The 7,745-nt window shown below is 45.1% G+C and overlaps 1 long non-coding RNA gene across 2 annotated transcripts in view; it reads right to left on the bottom strand.

Annotated features, from left to right (window-relative positions):
* Positions 1-4,480: 4,480 nt before the first annotated feature.
* LOC106723360 overlaps positions 4,481-7,745 on the bottom strand; it is a 21,191-nt gene continuing 17,926 nt past the window's right edge. Inside the window, exon 3 of one of the 2 annotated variants that reach the window (XR_003092399.1) lies at positions 4,481-4,731. This is a non-coding gene — a long non-coding RNA (uncharacterized LOC106723360). Of the gene's footprint in view, positions 4,735-7,745 lie in introns of both variants that reach the window. The other variant, XR_001359247.2, reaches the window with a different exon arrangement.

Here is a 7,745-nt window from a genome sequence, read left to right as displayed (position 1 = left end):
CCCAGATGACCACTGATCTGTAGGTCCCCTATAATATCGTCCCCTGTTGCCAATACCAGGTCCAGTAAGGCATTCCCCCTAGTGGGACCGTGTACCTCCTGCGTCAGGTGGAGGTCCTGTACACAGGATAGGAAGCTGCGTGAACGGTGGGAGTTTGCTGTCTGTGTCTCCCAGCAGATGTCTGGGTAGTTTAGGTCCCCCATGACTACCGCCTCCTTAGTTTTTATGGTCTCCGAGAGCTGCCTCAGGAGCCCTGAATCTAGTTTTTCCCCTTGGTGTGGGTCAGAGATATGTAGGTTCAAATCACAACTGGTGAGGGAATGAGTACCTAGAACCTGGGTCTCCATAACTAAACAACTACTAGGGCTAAAACATAGGAGTGCCAGTTTCATTCACCTAATTTCTTTAGGAAGTATGCTCAGGTAAGCATGTATATAACACTGTACCTGCCTCACGCTTGTAGATGTGCAAGTATCTACAGCGTATGGGTAACAGAATGGCAAGCTATGTGTAAGTGCCAAAAATGCCACTTACACAGCTGGAAAACTAACATTTGTGTGCATAAAATGAAACAGAATAGTGTGCACTGTAATGTAATAAAGTCATGCTCTAATCACCAGTTACCCACAATTCTGTATTTGCAATCCAAATTCTTCATTTGCACTCTCTCTTTCTTTGCTGGTCTTCTCTTGTTCCCATTTAGGAAATGCTGTTGCTGCACCAAGAAATTCATAATATATGTGCTCATACAGTCTCAAGCACAGTCAAGCCCCCAAACTGACTGGTGTTTTTGTATGTTATCACAATATAAATAGGAATAACATTTAAAAAGTTATCATCTTCTTAATGGTTCACCATAAAGGCTGTTCATAATCAATCAGCAGAGGTGACGTGTGTGTGTCAATCAGCAGAGGTGACGTGTGTGTGTGTGTGTGCGCGCACGAGCGCATGCGCGGTCATGGACTGTTGCATTTACAGCCTATACTTTCCACTTATGCAGAACAAGAAAAGTATATTTGGGACCACAGCCAACCAATCTTCCCAGGTCCTATTTTCTACACTTTTAATAAATAGACAGTATCACAGGCCTCAATCTTATTGCCCTTAAAAATCTGGTACACAATTTTTGTAGCTCCAAGTTTGTGTTAAAATTTGGGTGTAAAACCAAGAGATATTTGGTATGTAATTATATATGTGTGTACACACACACACACACACACACACACACCATAAAATTTGGTAAATATATATATATCAAATTTGGTATATATATATACATACACACACACACACACATATATACAAAATACACACATACATACATTCATTTACTGGGTGTAAAACCCCTGTTTCATGATAGTGGGGGGAAAATGAAAAGCATGAATTTCATAGATTTCATAGACAATCAGGCTGCAAGGGACCCCGGAGGATCACTGAGTCCAGCCACCTGCCCCAGGGGCAGGAAGTCAGCAGGGATCATAGGATCCCAGCAAGATAAGCATCCAAATGTGTCTTGAAGGCATTCAAAGTGAGCGCTTGAACAACCTCCGGTGGCAGTCCATTCCAAACCTTGGGGGCTCAGACAGTAAAGAAGTTCATCCTTTTGTCCAGCTTGAATCAGTCATGAGGATCACTGAGTCCAGCCACCTGCCCCAGGGGCAGGAAGTCAGCAGGGATCATAGGATCCCAGCAAGATAAGCATCCAAATGTGTCTTGAAGGCATTCAAAGTGAGCGCTTGAACAACCTCCGGTGGCAGTCCATTCCAAACCTTGGGGGCTCAGACAGTAAAGAAGTTCATCCTTTTGTCCAGCTTGAATCAGTCATGGCGAAATTTGTGACTGTTCGATCTTGTCATCCCTTGGGGCGCCTTGGTGAACAGACGTTCCCCCAGATCCTGATGAGCAGCCCTGATAAACTTATAGGTGGCCATCAGATCACCCCTGAGCCTGTGCTTTTCCAGGTTGAAGAGTCCCATGGCTCTCAGCCTCTCATCATAAGGTCTGTTTTCCTGACCTCTGATCATGTGCATGGCTCTCCTCTGCACTCTCTCAAGCTTCTCCACATCCTTTTTGAATTGTGGAGCCCAAAACTGGATGCAGTACTCCAGCTGTGGCCCCACCAAGGCTGAGTACAATGGGAAAATGACGTCCCGGGATTTGCTTGAGAAGCATCTATGGATGCAAGCCAGCGTTTTGCTCGCTTTACTAGCCGCAGCATCGCACTGAAGGCTCATGTTCATCTTGTGGTCAGTCCTGACCCCCAAGTCCCTTTCACCTGTAGTGCTAACCAGTGTAGCACTGCAGAGCCTATAAGGATGCTGCAAGTTTTTCCTCCCAAGGTGGACAACCTTGCATTTTTCAGTGTTAAACACCATCAGGTTCTCATCCACCCATTTCTTGAGCCTGTCAAGGTCAGCCTGGATCACCCTCCTGTCCTCAGGTGTGGTTGCTTTACCACAGAGTTTGGTATCATCGACGAACTTGGCCAGCTTGCTTCTGACACCAATGTCCACATCATTGCTGAAGATGTTAAAAAATAAAGGCCCTAGGAAAGAGCCTTGAGGGATCCCACTGATCACAGCACATCACGACGATTGACTTCCATCAGCCACCACCCTCTGCGTCCTGCCACGGAGCCAATTCTCCAGCCAGCAGATCGTGGTGAGGTCAAGGCCGCAGTTAGCCAGTTTTGCCAAGAGGTATCATGGGATACCAGATCGAAGGCTTTTTTTAAAGTCAAGATGTACGACATCAATCTCTTTGCCCTTGTCCAGGTGATAGGTCACCTGGTCATAAAAGGAAATGAGATTGGTCAAGCAAGACCTACCTACAACAAACCCGTGCTGGCTATCCCTCAGGATATTCCCATCAGCTAGCCTGTATAGGATGGCCTCTTTGATAATCTTTTCCAAGACCGTCCCCAGGATAGAGGTCAGGCTAATGGGTCTGTAGTTTGCTGGATCTACTTTCCTCCCTTTTTTGAAGATAGGCACCATATTGGCCTTCTTCCAATCATTGGACACTTCACCAGAGCACCAGGAGCTCTCAAAGATCCATACCAGGGGCTGAGCTATGATGCTTGCCAGCTCTTTGAGTACCCTTGGATGTAAACTATCAGGGCTGGCTGACTTGAAGGTATCCAGCCTGTCAAGGTGTTCCTTCATGAGGTCAGCAGTGATGGATGGCAAGGAATCTCCCTCATCTGGGCCTCCCTGTCCCTCAGTGGGCAGGGGCGTCCCATGGAACTGGTGAAAAACTGACGCAAAGTACCCATTTAGCAAGTTTGCTTTTTCCAAGGCATCGGTTGCCTGTTGTCCCATCTGGTTTAGCAGGGGTCCAATGTTGCCCTTGCTTTTCCTCCGGCTTCCTACATATCTAAAAAAGGACTTCTTATTGTCCTTGATATTTGTAGCTAGCTGGAGTTCCGTTGCAGCCTTGGCTTTCCTAGTTTGCTCTCTGCAGGTCCAGACCAGAGCAGAGTATTCCTCCTTGGTGGTGGTTCCAGTCCTCCATCCTTTGTAGGTCTTCCTTTTAAGATGCAGGAGGTCTGCTAGTTCCCTGGAGAGCAAAGGGGGCTGCTGTGCACTTTTGCTGCCTTTCCTCTGAGATGGGATAGACTTTGCTTGCGCATCCAGGATCGCTCCCTTGAGGAGCAACCACTCGTCCTGAACTCCCTCCCCTTTGGGTTGTGGCCCTTTAGGGCCTCACTGAAAAGCCTCCTGAGCTTGTCAAAGTCAGCTTTCCTGAAGTCGAGGACTTCTGTATTACTGACTGACTTGCCAGCTTTACGGCAGATGGTGAAGTTTATCAGCTCGTGGTCACTGTTGCCCAGCTGCCCTTCAATCATTAGGTCACTGATTAGGTCGTCCCCGGTTGCCAGTACCAGGTCGAGCAGCACTTTACCTCTCGTTGGCCTGTAGACTTCCTGTGTCAGATAGAGGCCATCCACACACGAGAGAAAGCTTTGCAACCACTCAGATTTGGCTGAGCGCTCCTCCCATGAGACGTCTGGGTAGTTAAAGTCTCCCATGACAACCATACACTGGGAGCACGCGGCCTCAGCCAATTCCCTGGCAAACTCCTGGTCAAGGTCTTGACCCTGGGTAGGGGGTCTGTAGTAGACTCCCACCATAGTATCCCCTGTGTCATGTTCCCCACGGATTTTAACCCAGAGGGTCTCAAGTCCACCGTGGGTGCCAATGTCAGCTTGCAGGGATGCATAGCTTTCCTTGACATGGAGAGCTACACCTCCGCCCCTTTTGTCCACTCAATCCCTCCTGTACAGAGTATAACTCTCTATACCTGTGGTCCAGTCATGGGTGGAATTTATTACTCTTTTTAGTAGAATTCTCAGTGGTGAGCTCCTACTGTAGTTAAATAACAGAAGGAGGAGTAAGATTACAATATGATAACAACTAACATCAGTCAAGAGAATGAAAATGCAGATTAAAGACATGGAGGCCCATTATTTCTTTCTTGTAGACTGCTTTTAAGTTACATAATTCTTTCTTACCTGTCTTCTTTAATCACATCCACAAAATGTGCATCTGTCTTCTCTCTGATGTTTTTAAACCTCAGTGGAAGAAGTGCTGTCTGATCCAAGCTCACTCCTACCCATCTTCCTTTCTCTTGCAACATTTCATAAAGTGATGTCTGGCTATTGCTGAGCTTTTCTTCCTGTGGAGGACTCAAAAGTCCATTCTGGGTCTTTGGACTGTGTCCACCAGGAGCCTGCTTCATAACAAGTGAATATATGCATAAGAAAGGTTAATTATTAGAGAAAAAATATAAACAGCACATAGGTTTTATGAAGTACACGAAAATATTAGGCTCCACAATGAGCACTAATTTAATTTCTGTTTGTGTGTAGGCTTCTATTTGCGTACATCAGAGGCTTGACCCTCCTTATACATAAATCGCATCTTTAGCTGGCTATCTACAGTGAAGTCTAGTTAATTAGTCAGTGGGATAACTCATCACTATTGTCTTATTAGTTGCTACATGGAATCCCTGCTACGGACTTACTGATTTGTACACAGAATATTTTTGACTAATTTGTTAAAACATAATTAGTCATTTCCAAGTATACAGACATACTAAACCACAATGGAATTTGTTCCTGATAATTAGTTAGCTTACAAGGTACAGTATTTATTTATTTAACCTCACAAAGCCCTGGATATTCTTCAGCTTTTCTTGGCTCAGCAATACATAGACAATCAAGCAATCCAATCTGCAGAATTATCTATTTTGGCAATAAGGGCTTATAGAAGAACAAAACAAAAATCTTGACTAATTATTTCACTCTATCATAATCATTTACAGCAAATACACTGACATTTTTGTCCTTCAAAAAATGGAAAGCATGGCCAAATGAGGAAAATCAAAGTTCACAAACTCTGACAGGTCAAATGTAAAAATGAAATAAGCAGGACAAAGAAAAAAAATGAGGAGCCTCTAGCAAAAGATACTGAAGTTAATAATAAAAACTTTTAAAAATACATCAGAAGCAGGAAACCAACTAGAGAATCAGTAGAACCATTAGATGACCATGGTATAAGAGGTGCACTTAGGGATGACAAGGCCATAGCAGAGGAGCTAAACAAACTCTTTTCATTGGTTTCACTTCCATCCCTGGCAAGTTGGTAGAACCAATAATAAAGAATAAAATCAGCACTCACATGGATAAATATGATCTGTTGGGGAAGGATCAGTACAGTTTTTGTAAAGGGAAATTCTGCCTCACCAATCTACTGGAGTTCTTTGAGGGTGTAAACAAGCATGTGCACAAGGAGGTTCCAGTTGACATACTATATATTTGAACTTTCAAAAAGCTTTCAACAAGATCCCTCACAAAAAGCTTTTAAAAGAAAGTGCACTGCCATGAAATTGGTGGAAGGTTATTTCATGAATTGAGAGCTGGTTAAGATAGGAAGCACAGGGTAGGGTTAAATGGTCACTTTTCAGGATGGAGGGAGGTCAAAAGTGGAGTCCCACAGAATATGTGGTGGGCTCAATTTTGTTCAAGAGTTTCATCAATGGCCTAGAAATGGAGGTGCACAGTAAAATCTCCAAGTTTGCAAATAATACTAAATTATTGCAGGTAGTCAAGTCTGGACCTCCACTTGGAACCATAGAATCATAGAAAATTAGGGCTGGAAGTGATTTCAGGAGGTCATCTAGTCCAATCCACTGCTCAAAGCAGGACCATCCCCAACTAGATCGTCGCAGCCAAAGTTCTCAAAGGATGTAGCAGAATTAGAAAAGACACAAAGAAAGGCAATCAAAACGATCAGGGGTATGGAGCAGTTGCCATACCAGGAGAGACTAAAAAGGTTAGGACTCTTCAGTCTAGAAGGCTATGGGATGATATGATAGAGGTCGATAAAATCATGAAGGGTGTGGACCAAACGAACAGGGAACTACTGTTCACCAAGTCCCAGAATACTAGAATTAGGGGGCATGCACTGATATTGTAGGAGACGAGTTTAAAACTAAGAAGAGAAAGTACTTGTTTATGGCAACATGTAGTTAATTTGTGGACTTCACTGATGCAAGAGGTGGCAGAGGCAGATAGCACAGCCAGGTTAAAAAAGGGACTAGATAAATTCATGGATGATGGATTTATTATAAGCTGTTGAACAGAACAGTTGGAGATGTTTTCTCTATCACCTCTAAACCAATAATGGTGGATGCCAGGAAGGGTACTGGATAGGGGACAGATAGTTTTAGATCTCTCTGGTTCAATGCTCTCCCTCTACATTCCCCTTATTCTACTGTCAGAGACAGTATACTTGGCTAAATGGACTGTTGGTCTGACCCAGTATGCTACTTCTTATGTTTCATAGTTTAGTTTCTAGGGTTGGAAGGGACCTGAACAGATCATCAAGTCCGACCCCCTGCCCTGGGTAGGAACAACTGCTGGGATCATAATACCCTAGTCAGATATCTGTCCAACCTCCTCTTGAAGACCCCCAAAGTAGGGGAGAGCACCACCTCACTTGGGAGCCCATTCCAGAGTCTGGCAGCCCTATCCGTAAAGTAATGTCTCCTGATATCAAGCCTGAGCCTGCTCTTAATAAATTTGTGGCCGTTATTCCTTGCTATCCCAGGTGGTGCCTGGGGGAACAGAGCCTCACCTATTTTCCGCTGGTACCCCGTGGTGAGTTTATAGACAGCCACCAGATCCTCTCTCAGTCTTCTCTTGTGCAGGCTGAATAGATTCAAGCCCTTTAGTCTAGCTTCATAGGGCCTGGCCTGCTGCCCCCTAACCATGTGAGTGGCTCTCCTCTGGACCCTCACGAGGCTAGCCACATCCCTCTTGAAGTGCAGCACCCAGAACTGGATGCAGCACTCCAACTGCAGTTTGACCAATGCCGCAGAGGGGAAGGATCACCTCCCTGGACCTGCTTGTGATGCATCTGCAGATGCACGACAAGGTGCGGTTAGCTTTACTGAATGCTTCCTTGCATTGGTGACTCATGTCCATCCTGGAGTCAACAATGACTCCAAGATCCCTTAAAGCCACTGTGTTGATGAGAAGGGTGTTCCCCAGCCTATGGGTAGGTGTGTTGCTGGTTCCTTCTCCCTAGGTGCAGCACCCTGCATTTGTCTGTGTTGAATTCCATCCTATTCTCATCCGCCCACCGCTGTAACCTGTCTAGTTTCATAGTAGCTAGGGTCAGGAGGGACCTATCATCTAGCCTGAACCCCTGCCACAGCCAGGAATGAATGCTGGGGTCACA

This window comes from Alligator sinensis, unplaced genomic scaffold (assembly GCF_000455745.1).
Source record: "Alligator sinensis unplaced genomic scaffold, ASM45574v1 scaffold1759_1, whole genome shotgun sequence".
NCBI classification, from domain to species: Eukaryota; Metazoa; Chordata; order Crocodylia; family Alligatoridae; genus Alligator; species Alligator sinensis.
This window is presented reverse-complemented; position numbering and strand designations above follow the sequence as displayed.